General features: G+C 42.0%; 1 protein-coding gene and 1 pseudogene across 4 annotated transcripts in view; both read left to right on the top strand.

Annotated features, from left to right (window-relative positions):
• The window catches only part of SPECC1 (sperm antigen with calponin homology and coiled-coil domains 1), a 261,258-nt gene that overhangs the window by 17,448 nt on the left and 224,334 nt on the right, over positions 1–19,476 (top strand). The window lies entirely within an intron of this gene.
• LOC112308781 (ferritin light chain pseudogene) lies at positions 16,340–16,866 on the top strand (annotated as a pseudogene).

Here is a 19,476-nt window from a genome sequence, read left to right as displayed (position 1 = left end):
CTGTGCACCGGGCATGGGTGGCCGCTGGAGTGGGCCCCTGAGGGGGTGTTACAAACTCCTGGCATCAGTTGCCACAGATTGTAAAGTACGATGACAAGTGCGTCAGGGGGCAGTGTGGGACCCCAGAGAAAATCATCTGGGAAGTTGCTGAACCTCGTGCCTGGCATGTAGGCAGTGTTGATAAATGGTAGCTTAGAAATAAGTTAAAACGAGAGGGGTTGAGCAGTGAGTGACCAGTCCCAGCTGAACCTTGGAAGTCTGCCAGGAATTGGGGGAGCCATGAGCTTCAGGAGGAACTTCCAAAGGGGAAAAGTGACAGCTGCCACCCAGGTCTTCTTTGCTGAGGAAAAATGCTGGGCTCTCCTAGTCTGGACAGGACTGAGTTTGAAAAACAGGAGCCTCAGGGCACAGTCCAAGCTGCCACTGAAGTTTCGAGTCTGGAGAGTGAGGGGAAGTCTGCACTGAGACTAGGGAGTGGAGTCGGGTGAAGGTGGTTATTCGGGGTCTGAGCTGTGCATGGTGCTGCATGCCACACACTGGCAACCGCCAGTCAGGGCTAAAGGCCAGCTTTGCCGTAGGTATGTCAACAGAAAAATCCAGGAGCCCTCATGAGCCTCCTAGAGCAGGGCAGGTATCTGGAGGGAGGACCCTTGCACTCCCCTTGGAAGGTGGTGGTGAAGTCAGCCAGGCCAAGGGGGCAGAACCGGAGTCCTAAGCTTCCTCTGTCTGCTCCTCCACATCTCCTCTCGTCTCTCTCCTACAGCATCATCAGTGGGCCAGGATGCCCCAGGAGCCAGTGAACAGCAGGCTGGAGGGAGAGGGAAAATGAATTTGAGGCATTTCTTTCCCCAGCTCCCACTCAGTCTCCATGAGTTGATTGCATTTCTCTACCAAAGCCATAGCTTCTGTCTCTGGGTCTAGCTCTCTCTGGGTTTCACCCTGATCCCTGAAGGCCTTGTGGTGATAATGGCCCTAACCTGGGGCCCGGCACCTTCCTGAGTTGGTCCTCTAAGCCCTGCCCACAGCCTTGTAAATGGTTCCTTTCTGAGCTCTCCTCAGTTTCACAGCTAACGGCCCAGACAGAGGCAGGGGCCTGTACAGGGGCCCATAACTGGGACTGAATATTATGGCTCAAGATGCTTCTGCCCGAATAGATCAAAAAGTCTCCAGTTTCCTCCTATACTATAGTTTTTGTTTTGTTTATTTTTCTTATCACATTTTTAAAAATTGTGGTAAAATACACATAGTATAAAATTCAGCATCTCGAACATTTTAAGTGCACAGTTCGCTGTCATTAAGCACATCCACACTATTTTGTAACCATCACCACCACTCCTCCACAGAACTTTTTCATCTTACAAAACCAAAACTCTGTCCTCATTAAACACCACCTCCCAACCTACCTTCCCCCCAGCCCCTGGCAACCACCATCCTATTTTCTGTTTCTGTGAACTTGACTACTTTTAGGTACCTCATAGAAATGGAATTGCACAGTGTCTGTCTTTTTGCGACTGGCTAATTTCACTTATCATAATGTTCTCAAGGTCAATCCATGCTGTAGCATGTGCCAGCATTGCCCTCCTTTCTAAGGCTGAATAACACTCCATTGGATGATGGAGCTCGTCTTACCTATTCATCTATCGATGGACACTTGGGTCACTTCCTGTCTATGGCTATTGTGAATAATGAACATGGGTGCACCAATATCTCTTTGAGACCCAGCTTTCAATTATTTGGGAATACACCCAGAAGTAGAATTGTTGGATCATATGGTAATTTGAATTTTGATATTTTGGAGAACATTTTCATACTGTTGACTATGTCCTTTGATGCACAAAAGTTTTTAATTTTGATGTAGTCCAATTTATCTATTTTGTTATTGTTGCCTGTGTTTTTGGTATCATATCTAAGAATTCATTGTCAAATCCAATGTCACAAAGCTTTTTCCCTGTGTTTTCTTCTAAGATTTATACAGTTTTAGCTCTTATATTTGGGTCTTTGACCCATTTTGAGTTAATTTTTGTCTGTGGTGTAAGATAAGGGTCCAACTTTTTGCTTTTGCATGTGGATATCCAGTTTTTCAAACAACATTTGCTAAAGAAACTGTTCTGTTCCCATTGAATGGTAGTATTTTTACTCTTAGTTACTCTTCAGTAGATCTTTTTAAACTATTCCTATTGAAAAAGCTCTTGAAGTATTTTATTCCCATCTTCTTTTCTACTGCTGTGGCTCATTCATTTTTAATTCTCTGACGTGAAGCCACAGTGTAGGTAAGGCAATAACTACTGATCAGTGGCCACCCAGCGCTGTGGAATACCAGCTTGTTGGCTGGGCTTTGGAGGAGGAACAATTGCCCAGGCCAGTGATTCTGAGCTTTTGGCCTCAATCCAGCTCCCAGGTTAGATCCTCTCTTCGGGGTCCACATTCCATATTAGTGGCTCCACTCCTCCTCAGCAGCTTGTTCCAGATCATGCCCTCTTTGTTACAGAGCTCTGCGTGGTGGCAGTGTTTCATAGTTTCTGCAAGTTCATATTTTATTTTTAAAGTTTGTGTACAGGCTTGTGGTGGTGTGGTTAGTGATGTACAAAAGTTCTTTTCTGTTTAGTTATTGTTTTGTCACTGAGTGGTTCTTTAAATGCCCTCTACTGATGGGATAAATGAATTTTCATTGGCCATTTTTCTTCTGATGCTTTGTGGAAATCTTTCTTTTCCTTATTTATCAGGAAGGAGTCTAGGGCTAATGGGATGATTTTTCACCTTAAAACCACAGGAAATAATAAGCTTTGAAATGTTTCCTGTGGCCTTCAGCTGAAGTCTGGGATTCCCTCTGCTGCTCTCAAACCAGAGCTTCAGCGTTATCATTTCAGTGTAGATGGAAAATGAACCAGGTGCTGGTCTAAGAACCAGGGACCCAGGACTCTTGTTCTTCCTCTAGAACTGAGTTTCTCAATCTTGGCTGTGCTGCTCCCTCCCCACCCATTAAAACCACTGCTATAGAAAAAGTCTGGAGCAAACAGGGCACACATTCTAGAAAGCTCTAGCTGGATATTTTCAGCATGTTGCTCACTTACACTGTTTCCTGCTGAGTCCCCTGGTGATTGAGCTATGTGAACATTCTTAGTTTGTTAGTTCTCTGACTTGAATGCTTTAGCTTTCCACTTCCTGGCACTTATTGTGCTTGTAGTTGAGACCTCAGTGCCCTCTCCCACTCCCAGGGACTCCTTATTTTGTGATGGCCAGGAGGGTTTCCCAGTCGCCTTTCTCTTTTCTTGCCTTAAAAAGATAATTTGAGGCCCCAAAGCAACCCATCCACCACAGACTCTGAAGGCAGAGATTAAGTCAAGTGTTGTAATGTGTTTGAGGCAGCAGGAGACTTCTCCATGGGCTCTGCCACTCTCCGTGGGCTCTGCTGCTCTCCATGCCCAAACACCCCATTGTATTCCTTAAATAGCTGTTCCCTTTCTCCTCCTCCCCCCTCTCTTCTTTTCTACTTTATGCCATACAGTTATGAATTACACTTTAAATGTAAATCTTACATTATTATGGAAAAGAAAAAAGGTTGTTGAGAAAATAAAATATTCGAAAAATTTAAAGAAAACACCCCGCCATGGCTAGCATGGTTTAGTTGGTTATAGCATCTTCCCGTGCACTGAAAGGCCACAGGTTCAATCACTGGTCAGGGCACATGCCTAGGTTACAGGTACAAGTCCCCAGTTGGGGTGCATACAGAGGGCAGCCAATCAATGTTTTTCTCTCCCATCAATATCTTTCTCTCTCTCCCTCCTCCCTCTCTGCCTCCTTCCCCCTCTAGAATCAATAAGTATTAATAAAAGAAAAGGAAAGGAAAAAAAACCCAGAAAGACCCTTTTCCTGTCCCTGTGGGAGTGGGTTCCTAGATTTAACTATAATTCCTTGATCAATTTGATACTTTGAGGTATTTTAGGAGGATTTTCAGAAACCAGAGAATTAATCATCAAAGCTCTTTCTTTTTCATTGTCTTGGACTTGGCCAGAGCCCATCTATTAATTTGCTGTGACTAATCCACACCCATTAGAAAGGTATCACTCACAAGCATTCTCACCTGTATCTCTCAGCAGCAAGGATGTGTGAAGGCTGGGGCTGCTTCTAATGACCATAAGGTGTCTGTTCTTAGCATTCGTTTTCATCTCTACTTTTCCTCTTTCACATTTCCAAATGAAAATAGGCGGCTCCGTCCCCAAGAAGAGTAATTTCCTTAAACCCGGTACGTGTTTGGTTCCTGCCACAGAGTGTCGATTTAACTGCTCCACTACCACGTATTGTTACATTGAGAGAGCGCAATGGTCCTCCACTGAACACAGCAGTGTCTGTTGGGAGGGCAGCTCACATTTCTTAAGTGCCTTCTGTGTGCCCAGTCCTTGGTCTCCATATTCTCAGTTCTGTGAAGCAGGCATTAATAACTCCATCTGGTTGGGTGAAGAGGCTGAGAATCACAGCGTTGAAAGAACATGCTGAGTTCACACAGTAAATGGTGCAGCTGGAGTTGGACCAGGAGCATCGGATCCAGAAGCCCTTGCACTTCCCCACACGAGGCAGGTTATTCAGAGAGGCTGTATCATCCCTGGTGTTTAAAGCCAGTTGAAACTGAGTGTCAGTTCTGGCTTTATCAGTAACTCTGTGATTTGAGCTTTGCTTCCCTGAGCCTACTGAAGCTTCCCTTTCTGTAAATTGGGGGTGACACCTCTTAGGGTTACAGTGAGGATTTAATTATGACGCCCACACAAAGCTTTGCCAGGCCCAGAGTGGATTAGTGTGGTCACTCTTAGTCACTACAGTTATGTAATTAATTGGCTCCCTGTATCAGACAGCCGGAGAGAGGGGTGAGAGGAGGGGCGTAGAAGAAATGGCGGTAAGCAGATTGGATGAAAGTCTGCAGAAAGCTAGGAGTGGACCTGGAGGCCCCTCCTCCCTCCTCCTGGCCAGAGACCTTCCTGGAAGTAGACAGAGCACTGAGGGTGGCCAGCCCTGAGGACACACCTTTCTGAGTCTGCTCCAGAGAGCCCAGGGCCAGGCTGGACAGCACAAGGGAGAGGGGAAGCCTCCAGATTTGGAGAACTCTACGAAGACACTGGTCCAGGCTGGGATGGGGAGCAGGCGATGTTTCGTAATATTCTAAGATGCGGAGAGCAGGAGCAGAGCACAAAGCTAGCCTTCAGTCTGACTGGAGCGTTCTCCTCAGTGCCAGCTCCCACCCTCTTGCCTGGGCTGGGGAGTGGCATCGAGCCTGCACATGTAGGTTTCTCTTCCTGCTTCAAGTGAGTGGGAAATTAATTAGTTAATTACTTTGTATTTTGAATTCTGAAAGAAGGTGGGATTTGAAGGAAAGAATTTGGCTGGTGGATGGGTAGAAAATAGAAGGCTTAGTCTGGGGGAAATAATGGGAAAGAAGAATGAAAGGAATTAAGTAAAAGATTGCATGGTAAACAGGAGGGGTCCAGATGGGAAACATGCTCTCGGTACACTAATTTGGAAATAATTTTATTTGGTTTGGAAGGTTCTAGGAGAGTCAAAAGGTGTGATGACACAAATTAAGTTACACCGAGAATTTTGCCTCAGAGCATGCAGCGTGCCATCGTCTGAAAACGGTTGGACGGGTGTCAGGAGCACCCTCCAGAAGATCGTTAGATTTGTTACCAGAGGTTAGGAGAGGAGTTTAGATGTGAACTGAGATGGTGCCTTTATTTTTAGCCAAGGTCTCAGACTTCTGACAAATTTGGGCAAAGATGGTGAGGAAAATTTCTATTTTCTTTCTGCCACTTTTCATCTTTATATTCTTATCTTTTTTTGGAGGAATAAATGATAGGCATTTCATTTCAGGGGTAACCTGGGCAGATTTTGGAAAATGTAGATGCATTACAGAATCACCTTATGTTTTCATAAAGTAATACCTGTAATAGTTATTTCTAAGTAGTTGTAATCATACCATGAAAGGGTGGCTTGATTAAACAGGTATTTTAATTCATCTCCATGGGTCAGAGTGACATGTTACTTGTTCGTTTGGTGGTAATTGGTAAAATTCTTCAGTAATTCTCTTCAAGAATCACTCAGGATATGTTAGTTTATTTTATATTGGGAGTCCTAATAAATTAATTACTACAATATATAGGCCTTAGCCTAATAATTTCTCACTGTTGCTGTGGAAACCTGCATTAAAAATCATGGGTCAAAAAAGAAAAATGATTGCTTCTAAGTGTCAGGAAAATACACGAGAAGTTAGGTTTTTAGTACAGAATTTTAGGAAGTCATGATACTTGTAATCAACCTGAGACTAATAGGGTTCTAAACTTACCATATAGCTGAAATCATGAATAATTTTTCTCAGAAACACTATAGAAAACAAACTGTAAAGTATTTAAAAAATTATTTTCACCTGCAGTCAGATCCACACTGCTGCTAGGAGAGCAGTACTGCAGAGTGAGTTCTAGGCAGGTTCCTGGACACGCACCACCAGGTAATCACTTTAAGTAGGAATAGGAGGGGTCCAAGGTGGAGGCAGAGCAGGTGGATGTTACACTTGCCCCCTCCCAAGACCAAACTGGAAGTACAACTGAAATATAGAGTAAGCAACCTGAACAACCAACTGAAGGCTAGCAGAGCAGAAGTCTTACAACCAAGGATTCACAAAAGAGGCCACATTGAGTCTGGTAGGAAGAGTGAAGATGCGAAAAGGGTTGGCCCCACTCCCATGTTCAGTGGCTGAGGTTCCAGATGGATAGCTCAGCTGCAGGGTTTCCCCCTGAGAAACATGGGGTCTCAACTCCAAGCCAGGCTCTGCTGCCTAGAGCACCAGAACTAGGAAGAGGTGCCCACATAGCATCTGGCTATGGAAATCAGTGGAGATTCTGTCCACCAGGGACAGAGTCTGCTGAGGTGCCCTATTAAAGGGCTAATGCACAAAATCTTGTTCACAGCCACTCACCCCAGGCTCCAGTGAAGGGAGGACAGAGTGTACTAGAGTTGTGTGAGCAGAGTCTGGGGTTTGTGGCTCTGGAGAGAAAGCTGAAGGGACAGCCTCCAGGATCACTATGCTGAGTCCCTCTCACACACAACAGATGCCATCTTTCTTGGGTGGAGCACTCCCCTTCCTGTAACATCTGCCTGGAGGAAAGCAATAGCTCCATCCTTGGGGCTCCCTCTCACCCCACCGTGTGGAGCTTGCACCCTGTTGAGGACTCAGCTGCTTGGGCAGGGGTATAGAGGTCTGGGCAGACTCAGGATGTCAGTGAGTGTGTTGTGTAGCTTTGGGGTGGGAACCATCCCCCACCTTTCTCATGAACCCAACTGGCACCTCCCTGTCACCAGAGATATGATAGTGCCTGTATCTAGGCTCCCAGCAACTCTACCCTCATGAATCCTGGTGGCCTGCCGAGGTCTAGACAGAATTCTGGGACAGACTGATTCTGTGTGGCTATGGGGTAGGGGCTACTCCCCCGACTTTCACCCAAGCCTAACTGACACGAAACCCTCATGGGAGATCTACCAGCCTCATCGTCCCAACTCCCAGTGGCACCCTCCTGCTGAGAGTGGCCTCCTGGCAGAATCTGAAACTGACTGAGTTGTGTGGCTCTGGGACAGGGGCCGTTTTCCCTTCACATGTCCAAGCAGTGCAGAGTCCTACCTTTGCACAGCCAAATCTTGGTGTGTTTGGGCCTGATAAACTGTGCTGACCTCACCCTGACAACTCCTTAAGACTCTGCTCTGCTACAAAGGTGTGCAAGCACCCAGCAGGTGGCAGCTAGACTTGGTGTACCCTGGGACATTTGTTGAGTGGCCTCAGACCCAGCACTGGCACCCAGTTTGACCTGTATTGATCAGGTGAATACCACTTATCCCTTGTGGTGACTCACTGAGAACTTACCTCATGCAACTTGAGTACTACCAGATGCTCTTTCAATGACTGAGCCTAACAGGCAGCCAGCTGGTGGAGGCAGTTGGACTCAGGTCTTGGGTGCCTTGGGACTTTTAATGACATGCTTCTGGCCCAGTGCTGGCCATAGCAGGTCTTGGTGTGCAGCTTGGTCCTTGCCATGCACACCCAGGCCCAGCAGAGGCAGATACAAACCGTGGATTGCTGTGTAGCTCCAAACAGGTTGCCCAGGGCCAGGCACATGCAGCATCTGACATTGATCTGCACTGAAGTCCCTCCCAAGAGGCTCAGAACCAACACACAGAGTGGCCAGCTTCGGACAACATCAGAGCAGGATCAAATAAGCTTTATAAGTAGCATACATATACAAAGCAAGATCTCGGTGGGCACCAGACCCTGCTGAGGCAAATTTTGCTTCAAGTGATCAGCACCTGTATGGCAGCTCACGCACCATGGTTGGGGTTGATTCTCATAGTTAGCTGTCCTGAGGGTTGACCCCAAACAAAAATGGGCCAATAGCAATAAACTCAGCTACAACAGGAGGGCCCACATAACCCACACAAAAGACATTCCTGGAGCCTTGGCCAGTGACTCAGTTGGTTGGAACATTGTCTGCCAAGCGAAAGTATTGCAGGTTCAATTTTTGGTTGGAGCACATACCTAAGTTGCAGTTTTGATCCCAAGTTGTGGTGCATATGGGAGGCAGCCTGTCGATGTTTATTTCTCACATTGATATATATATATATCTCTCTCTCCCTCACCTAAAACCAATAAAAAATACTCAGGTGAGGATTAAAAATCACTTAAAAAAAAAGACATTCCTGGAGCACCCAGCTCGGTGGGACAACTTGGTCCCAGAAAGACACCTACTACATGAGGCCACCCTGCCAATACTGGAAGTCATAGCAGATCTAATACATAGAAACAAATACAGAGAGGCAGTCAAAATAAGACAAAGAAACATGCCCCAAATGAAAAAAAGAGGAGAAATCTCCAGGAAAAGAGTGAAATGAAAGGGAGGCAAGCAGTTTATCAGATATAGAGGTCTAAACAATGGTTATAAAGGTGCTCAGTGAACTTGATTAGAACTACAACAGCATGAAAAAGTACATAAAAATCATTAAAAAAAAACAGTTTGAAATGAAGAATACACTAGAAGGAATTAACAGTATGTCAAATGAGACAGATGATCAAATCAGTGATTTGGAAGACAGAGTAGAAGAAATACCAAATCAGAGCTGCAAAGAGAAAAAAGAACCTTTTCTATCCCAGATTTTAATGTACAATAATGGATATTTTTAAGTATATTTTATTCATTATGCTATTACAGTTGTCCCATTCATTTTTCTCCCTTTTATTCCCCTCCACCTTGCATTTCCCCTCCCACCAGCATTCCTCCATCTTAGTTCATGTCCATGGGTCATACATATAAGTTCGTTGGCTTCTCCATTACCTATACTATTCTTACCCTCCCCCTGCTTATTTTGTACCTACCAATTATGCTTCTTATTCCCTGTACCATTCCCCCCATTCTCCCCCATCTCCCTTCCCACTGATAACCCTCCACGTGATCACCATTTCTGTGATTCTATTCCTATTCTAGTTGTTTTCTTAATTTGTTTTTGTTTTTGTTTTTAGGTTCAGTTGATAGTTGTGAGTTTGTTGTCATTTTACTGTTCATACTTTTGATCTTCTTTTTATTAGATAAGTCCCCTTAACACTTCATATAATAAGGGCTTGGTGATGATGAACTCCTTTAACTTTATCTTATCTGGGAACTTATTCTGCCCTTCCATTCTAAATAATAACTTTGCTGGAGAGAGTAATCTTGGATGTAGGTTCTTGCCTTTCATGACTTTGAATACTTCTTTCCAGCCCCTTCTTGCCTGCAAAGTTTCTTTTGAGAAATCAGCTGATAGCCTGATGGGAACTCTTTGTAGGTAACTCTCTCCTTATCTATTGCTGCTTTTAAGATTCTCTCCTGCCCTGGCTAGTGTGGCTCAGTGGATTGAGTGCTGGCCTGCCAACCAAAGGGTTGCTGGTTCGATTCTCAGTCAGGACACATGCCTGCATTATGGGCCAGGTCCCCAGTTAGGGGCATGTGAAAGGCAACCACACATTGAAGTTTCTCTCCCTCTCTTTCTCCCTTCCTTCTTCTCTCTCAAAAAATAAATAAATAAATAAATAAAAATCTTTAAAAGAGAAAGATTCTCTCCTTATCTTTAATCTTGGGTAACTTAATTATAATGTACCTTGGTATGTTCTTCCTTGGGTCCAACCTATTTGGGACCCCCTGAGCTTCCTGGACTTCCTGGAAGTCTATTTCCTTTGCCAGATTGGGCAAGTTTTCCTTCATTATTTTTTCAAATAAATTTTCAATTTCTTGCTCTTCCTCTTCAGCTTCTAGCACCCCTATGATTTGGATGTTGGAATGTTTAAAGTTGTCCTGGAGGTTCCGAAGCCTCTCCTCATTTTTTCTTTTTGAATTCTTGTTTCTTCATTCTGTTCTGGTTCAATATGTTTTTCTTCTTCTGTTCAAAATTTTTGATTTGAGTCCCAGTTTCCTTCCCTTCACTGTTGGTTCCCTGTATATTTTTCTTTATTTCACTTTGCATAGCCTTCACTTCTTCCTCTATTTTGCATCCATACTCAACCATTTCTCTGAACATCCTGATTACCAGTGTTTTGAACTCTGCATCTGAGAGGTTGGCTGTCTCCTTGTTGGTTAGTTCTTTTTCTAGAATTTTTATCTGTTCTTTCATTAGGCCCATAGTTCTTGTCTCAGCATACCTGTTACCTTGTAAGGGGCGGAGCCTTAAGTATTCACTAGGGTGAGGTAACCCACTTCACTTCATTGTGGCACTATATGTGGGGGAGGGGTCAGAGAGGGAACAATGCCGCTTGCTAAGATCTTGTCCAGATTTCAGTCACTTCCCCTGCTACCCACAACAAATTGGGCCCTTCTAGTGCTAATTCCCACTAGTGCTAATTCCCAGGTGGGTGGACTTGTGTACATTCTAGGATCACCTGTGTATCTCTAACAAACTGTCCTGTGAGGCTGGGAGTTTCTCCCATCACCACAACCCCCACAGATTTTTACAGCTAGAGGTTTTGAGGCTTTAGTTTCCTGTGCTGGAACCCTAGGTTGTGTGGTTTGTCTCAGTTGTTCCTCCCTGCTTATCTGCATACAAATGGGAGATTGCCCAGTCAGCCACAATCTCGCCAGCCTGGTCTGCTGCCTTACCATGCACCCTCTCCACCCTGTCTGCCCGTCTCTGCCCCTCCTACCAGTATGGAGGAATGTTTCTTCTTTAATTCCTTGATTGTTGGACTTCCATATGGTTCGATTTTGTGGCAGTTCTGATTGGTTTTTGTTTTTAAATTTGTTGTTGTCCTTCTTTGGGGTGTGCAAGGTAGCAAAGTGTATCTACCTATGCCTCCATCTTGCTGAAAGTTTGAGAAAAAAGAAGCTTTAAAAGTGAAGATAAAGTCCAGGAAGCTCAAAGAGTCCCAAACAAGTTGGACCCAAAGAGGAACACACCAAGACACATCATAATTAAATTGCCAAAGATTAAAGATAAGGAGAGGATCTTAAAAGCAGCAAGAGAAAAGAAGAGAGTTACCTACAAAGGAGTTCCCATAAAACTATCAGCTGATTTCTCAAAAGAAAACTTGATGGTGAGAAGGAGCTGGAAAGAAATATTCAAAGTCATGAAAAGTAAGGACCTACATCCAAGTACTCTATCCGGCAAGGCTATCATTTAGAATGGAAGGGCAGATTAAATGTTTCCCAGACAAAGTTAAGTTTAAAAAGTTCATCATCACCAAGCCCTTATATGTGAAATATTAAAGGGACTTATCTAGAAAAAAGAAGAACATCAAAACTATGAACAGTAAAATGACAACAAACTCACAACTATCAACAAGTGAATCTAAAAAAGCAAAAACAAACTAAGCAAACAACTAGAACAGGTACAGAATCACAGAAATGGAGATCACATGGAGGGAGATTAGCAGGGAGGGGAAAGGAGAGAATGGGGGAAAAGGTGCAGGGAAAAAGAAGCATAAATGGCAGGTATAAAATAGACAGAGGGAGGTCAAGAATAGTATGGGAAATGGAGAAGCAAAGGAACTTCTATGTATGAACCATGGACATGAACTAAGGGGAAGGATTGCTGGAGGGAATGGGGGTACTGGGCAGAGGGGGATAAGGGGGCTGGAAGAATGATACAAGTAATAGCATAATCAATAAAATGTGCTTTAAGTAAAAGAGGATAGTTTAAGGGACTTTCAGAACAACATCAAGCATAACTTCAACTTCATCATAGGGATACCATAAGGAGATGACAAAGATCAAGGGATTGTGAAACTATTTTAAGAAAACTATTTTAAGAAATAATTTCCTTAACATGGTGAAGGAAAAAGGCACAGAAGTCCAGGAAGCATAGAGAACCCCAATAACATGAACCCAAAGAGGCCCACACCAAGATGCATCTTAATTAAATTAGCAAAGGCTAAAGACTAAGAGTGAATCTTAAAAGCCACAAGAGAAAAGACAGTTAGTTACCTACAAGGAAGCTCCCATAAGACTGTGAGCTGATTTCTCAACAGAAATATTTTAGGCCAGAATTGGTTGGCATGACATATTGAAAGTGATAAACAGCAAGGACCTACAACCATGGCTACTTTACCCAGCAAAGCCATCATTAAATGAGAAATACTGAGCTTCCTAGATAAGAAAAAGCTAAAAAGAGTTTGGTACCATGAAGCTAAAATTACAGGAAATGTTAGAGGGTATTTTCTTAAGAAGAAGGGAAAAACAGAGGAACATAGTTAATAGAATAAAATGGCAATAAATACATATTTATCAATAATCAATTTAGCCCTGACTGGTGTAGCTCAGTGGACTGAGCATGGGCTGTGAACCAAAGGGTCTCCAGTTCGATTACCAGTCAGGGTACATGCCCAGGTTGCAGCCCAGGTCCCCAGTGGGGGCCATGTAAGAGGCAACCACACATTGATGTTTCTCTCCCTCTCTTTCTCCCTACTTTCCCCTCTAAATAAATAAATAAAACTCTTTTACAAAATCAATTTAAATGTAAATGGCTTAAATTCTTCAACCAAAAGGCATAGCATAGCTGAATGGATAAGAAAACAAGACCCATATTTATATGCTATTTATAAGAGACCCACCTCAGAATGAAAAATACACACAGCGAAAAGTAAAGGAATGAAAAAGATATTTCATGCAAATTGAAAGTTTTAGAAAGCTGGGGTAGCAATACTTACACCTGTTAAACAGCCTTTAAAACAAAATCTATAGTAGGAAACAAAGAAGGACACTACTTAATAATAAAGGGAAAAACCCAGCAAGAGGATATAACTCTTGTAAACCTTTATGCACTCAACATAGGAGCACCTAAATGTATAAAGCAACTCTTGATAGACATAAAGGGAGAGCTCAACAGTAATACAGCCATAGTAGAGGACTCTGATACCCTGTTGACATCAGTGGATAGATCTTCCAGACAGAAAATAACAAGAAAACAGCAGCCTTATGTATGTTGACTACAGTGATGGAGAGTTATCACCACCATTATTACCAGAGATTGGAAAATATGACTGAAATTATCTCTTTCACTAAGGATTCCGTGACTTAATTTTGTTGGAGTTTAATTGATATGGGAAACAGGAAATGATATGTTGCTTTATAATCCCATGAGCTTGCATGTGCAATGCCTAGTAGAATCTGCCCAGGCCAGGTACCCTTAAATATTGATTTGGTATTGAATGAATGAATGAATGATAGGCAAATAAAAGAAAGTGATTTAAAGAAAAAAAAATAGCAGCCTTAAACAATACACCTGACCACATGGATTTCATTGATATATTCAGAGCATTTCATCCCAAAACACCAGAATACTCATTCTTTTCAAGTGCACATGGAATGTGATAGGATAAACCACATGTTAGGCCACAAAACAAGTCTCAATAAATTTAAGTAGACCAAAATCATATCAAGCATCTTCTCTGAACATAATGGTATGAAACTAGAAATCAATCATAAGATAAAAACAGAGACACACACAAACACTTGGAGGCTAAATAACATGTTACTAAACATAAATGGGTTAACAATGAGATCAAAGGAAGAAATCAAAAGACACATTGAAAGAAATGAAAATGAGAATACAATAAATAACCCAAAATCTATGGGACACTGCAAAAGCAGACCGTAGAGGGAAATTCATAGCATTACAGGCAAACCTAAAGAAACAAAGAAAAATCTTAAATGAACTTCTAACTTTACACCTAAAGAAACTAGAAGAACAATAAACAAAGCCCAATGTGAGTAGAAGAAAGGAAATAATAAATGTCAGAACAGAAATAAATGAAATAGAGTCTTAAAAAAAAAACAATGCAAAAGATCAGTGAAACCAAGAACTGGTTATCTTTGAAAAGATAAACAAGATTGACAAACCTTTAACCAGACTCATCAAGAAAAAAGAGAGAGGACCCAAATAAATATAATCAGTAATGAAAGGAGAAGTAACAACTGACACCAAATAAATACAAATGATTGTAAGAAACAATTATGAATAACTGTATGCCAACAAATTGGACAATCTGGAAGAAATGGATAAATTCCTAGAAACATACAATCTTTGAGAACTTAACCTGGAAGAATCAGAAAATCTAAATAGATTACAACTAGTGAAATTGAAGCAGTAATAATAATAATAATAATAAGCCTCAACAAACAAAAACCTGGACCTCTAATGCTCTCTGGGCTTCACAGGTGAATTTTACCAAACATTCTTAGAAGAACTAACACATGTCCTTGTCAAACTATTCCAAAATACTCAAGAGGAGTGAAGACTCCAATCTTATTTCACAAGGCCAGCTTGTCCTCATTTCAAAACCAGATAAAGACATTGCAAAGAAAGAAAATTATAGGTCAATATCCTTGATGAATATAAATGTTAAAATCCTCAACAAAATATTAGCAAACCATATCTAGCAATACATTAAAAAGATCATACAGCATGGTTAAGTGGGGCTTATTTTGGGGATGCAAGGTTGGTTAAAGATAAGCAAGTCAATAAACACAATACATCACATTAACAAAATGAAGGATTAACAACCCCATGATCATATCAATAGATGCAGAAAAAACACCTGATAAAATCCAGCACCCATTTATGGTAAAAACTCAGCACAGTGGGAATAGAGAGAACATACCTCAATGTAATAAAGGCCATATGTGACAAGCCCACAGCCAACTAAGACATCATACTCAATGGGCAAAAACTACAAACATTTCCTTTTTGATTGGGAACATGATATGGATATCTGCTTTCACCACACTCATTCAACATAGTTCCAGAAGTTATAGACACAGCATCTGATAAGAAGAAGAAATAAAGGGCATCAAAATTGGAAAGGAAGAGGTAAAACTGTCATTATTTGCAGATGGTATGGTATTATATATGTTGAACAGTAAAGATTCCACCAAAAAACTACTAGAACTGATAAATGAATTTGGTAAAGTAGCAGGACACAAAATAAATATCCAGTTGCATTTTTTTATATGCCAATAATGAACTATGAGAAAGGGAAACTAAGAAAATCCCTTTCAAAATTGCTTCTAAAAAATTTCCTAGGAATAAATTTAACCAAGGATATAAAAGACCTCTACTTGGAAAGTTATAACACATTGAGGAAAAAATTGAAGCAAATAAAAATAAATGGAAGCATATACTGAGTTCATGAATAGGAAAAATTAACATCATTAAAATGTTCGTACTACCCAAAGCAATCTATAGATTTAACACAGTTCCTTGATACCAATGGCTTATTTCACAGAAGCAGAACAAATATTCCAAAAATGTGTATTACACCAAAAAGACCCCAAACAGCCACAGCAGTCTTGAGAAAGAAGAACAAAGTTGGAGGAATCATATTACTTGATATCAAACTGTACTACAAAGCCATAGTAATCAAAACAGCATGGTGTTGGCATAAAAACAGACATATAGATCAATAGAACAGAATAGAGGGCCCAGAAATAAACCCATACCTTTACAGTCAAATTAATATTTGACAAAGGAGGCAAGACATACAATGGGGTAAAGACAGTCTATTCAATAAATGGTGTTGGGAAAATTGGACAGATACATGCAAAAAAAATGAAACTAGACGACCTTCTTACACCACACCAGAATAAACTCAGGCAGTGCCTTCAGCAGTCCCCCAGGTCTGTCTCTTGCTTAGGCAGTGTTTGGACGGAACAGACCCAGGGATGTCCCTTTTCCCAGCCCCTGGCCACCCTCCAACCTCTATTCCTGTCACTACCAGAACCACCTTGGCCATCCTCAGCCTCCGAGATCAGCCAACACCATTTTTTGACTTTAAACTCATTGCCAAATAACCATGAGCTCCCAAATTCATTACAATTATTCCACCAAGGTACAGGTTGCCATCAACTGCCTGGCCAACCTGCATCTGTGGGCCTGCTACATCTAACTCTCTCTGGGCTTCTATATCCACTGATGCGATGTGACTGCAGGATGTGGGCCACTTCTTCTGAGAGTTGGTCGAGAAGAAGCACAAGGGCACTGAGCGTCTCTTAAAGAGTGGTGCAAAATCAGCGTGGTGGCCACATTCTTTTCTGGGATATGCTGAAGCCTTCCCAAGGTGAGTGGGGCGACACTCAGGATGCCGGGGAAGCTGTCTTGGCCTCGGAGAAGAACCTGACCCAGGCACTTGTGGATCTGCAGGCCCTTGGTTCTCCCCACACAGACCCTAATCTCTGTGACTTCTTGGAGAACCACTTCCTGGATGTGGAAGTGAAACTCATCAAGAACATGGGCGACCACCTGACTCGCCTTCTCTGTCCAGCTGGCCCCCAGGTTGGGCTGGGCAAGAGTCTCTTCAAAAAGCTCCCTCATGAAACATGACTAGGAGCCTTTGGAGCCCAGAGGCCTTTGAGGAGCCCCTGTGTGTCCCCCTGGTGTCTGGCTTCTGCCTGAGCCTCTCCCTGAAACCACTAGGCCTCCTTGTAACCACCCTGGAGCCCTCTCCCATGCATTAGACCAAATGGAAACAATAAAGCTTTTTGAGGCAGAAAAAAAAGTCCTCCCCCCCAAAAGGAAGAATAAACTCAAAATGGATTACAGACTTATCAGGGTGCATACAGGAGGCAGATGATCGTTGTTTCTCTGTCACATTGATGATTCTCTTCCTTTCTCTCTCCGTCAAATCAATAAGCATATCCTCAGGTGAAGATTTTAAAAAATGGATTAAAAACTTAAATGTTAGACTCATAAACATAAAAATCCTGGAAGAAAACAAAGGCAGTAAAATCTAGGACATTTCTCCTAGCAAATTTTCCAATGTATCTTCTCAGGAAGGGGAAGCAAAAGAAAAAAAAAATAGGACTACATCAAACTAAAAAGTTTTTGCATAGCAAAGGAAACCATCAACAGAATGAAAGGACAACCCACCGAATGGGAGAACATATTCACCAACTATACATCTGATAAGGGGTTAATATCCAAAATTTATAAAGAACTTATAAAACTAAACACCAAAAAAAAAAACTATCCAATTAAAAATGGACAAAAGACCTGAATAGACATTTCTCCAAAGAAGACATACAAATGGCCAGTAGACATATGAAAAGATGCTTAATGTCACTAATTATCAGAGAGATACAAATTAAAGCCACTATGATATCACCTCTTCACACCTGTCAGAATGGCTATCATCAATAAATCAACAAACAACAAGTATTGGCGAGGATGTGGAGAAAAAGAAACCCTCATCCACTGTTAGTGGGAATGCAGATTAGTGCAGCCACTGTGGAAAGCAGTGTGGAGTTTCCTCAAAAAATTAAAAATGGAACTGCCTTAGGACGCAGCAATTCCACTTCTGGGAATATATCAAAAAAAAACCCCCAAAACACTGATTTAAAAGACTATATGCACCCCTATATTCATTCTAGTGTTATTTGCAATATCCAAGATCTGGAAACAGCCCCATTGCCCATCAGTAGATGAGTGGATAAAAAAGCTGTGATACATTTACACAATGCAATACTACTCCACTGTAAAAAAGAAGAAAATTTTGCCTTTTGTAACAGCATGAGTGGACCTGGAGACCATTATGCTAAGTGAAATAAGCCAGTCAGAGTAAGACACGTACCATAGGATTTCACTTATATGTGGAATCTAATGAACAAAATAAACTAACAAACAAAATAGGAACAGACTCATAGATAAAGAGAACAGACTGACAGCTGTCAGAGAGGAGGGTAGTTGCAGGGCAGCTGAGTGAAAAAGGTGAAGGGATTAAGCAAAAAAACCTCATGGTCACTAACGACCGTATGGTGATGATGACCAGAGGGAAGGGGGGTGGGGGGAGGTAGAAGAGGGTAAAGGGGAGATAAATGGTGATGGAAGGAGACTTGACCTGGGGTGATGAACACATAATGCAGTGTACAGTGTTGTAGAATTGTGCACCTGAAACCTATATCATTTATTAATCAATGTCACCTCAATAAATTCAATTTTAAAAATTTGGTTGTAAAAAAAGTGATTTCAGAATGAAAAGTAATAGACTTGAAGAATGGCAAGGGAAGTTGAATAGACCACCCATGTTTCTGGTGAGACCTCCTCATTTCAGTGAGGGAGACTACCGGGGTCTGAGGCAGTTAAGTGATGTGCTCAAGGTGCCCCAGATTATACACTAGGTTGTTGGTAACAGAGCCAGAAGAGAAACCACATGGTCCAACTGCTGGTCCCGGACTCTTTCTGCCATGCCTCACTGACTTGCTTAGACCTTGGAATTTTTGCAATCATCTATTTAGCCACAGGCAGCAACTTAACCCTATGAAACAACCCATGAATACTTAAAGGGATTTGCCATCAAGTGTACATGAGAATAGTACAGGGAAGGCCTGGTGAAGGAATTTGTCAGAGAGGAAAATACTCTTTACATTATTTGAGTCAAAATTTGGAGAATGAGAAGAGAGATGGTATTGAAGGGTGAGGACCAGCAAAGGTGCATGTTCTTACGGGAGGGTGAGAAGAGTGTTGTCAAGCAGGAATGAGGTAAGAAGGCAGAGTCTACTTGGCTCAGAGAATCTGTGTTGGAGAGTAACTAGGTCACTGCTTGGTGAGGAGGGAACTAGGAAATGTGGGAAGAACAAGAGGGAAGGGTTGGCAGGGTCCAATTAGGCATAGGTGGTAGAAAGTGAAGGGTCCGCTAGATTCTTGTGAGTAAATATAAGCTTCATGAGAGCACTGGTTTTCTTTTGTCTGTTTTGTTTGTGGTTGTATTTTCAGTGCCTAGAAGAGTGCCTAGTACACAGTAGACACTCAGTACGTATTTATTGAATGAACAGATAAATGAGTGAACAATTAAAATATGGGTCCTAACAAGACTGAAGTTTTTGTCCAGTGGGATATTGTGATAGAAGAAGTGCCCGAGAAAGAATATTTTTGCAAATGTGTAATGGATAGTCTCAATATGTAGAGGAACAGAGACAAATCTACCAATGTGGAGTG

This window comes from Desmodus rotundus, chromosome 9, assembly GCF_022682495.2.
Source record: "Desmodus rotundus isolate HL8 chromosome 9, HLdesRot8A.1, whole genome shotgun sequence".
Taxonomy (NCBI): domain Eukaryota; kingdom Metazoa; phylum Chordata; class Mammalia; order Chiroptera; family Phyllostomidae; genus Desmodus; species Desmodus rotundus.
The sequence above is the reverse complement of the archived record's forward strand: the minus strand, read 5'-3'. Positions and strand labels throughout refer to the sequence as shown.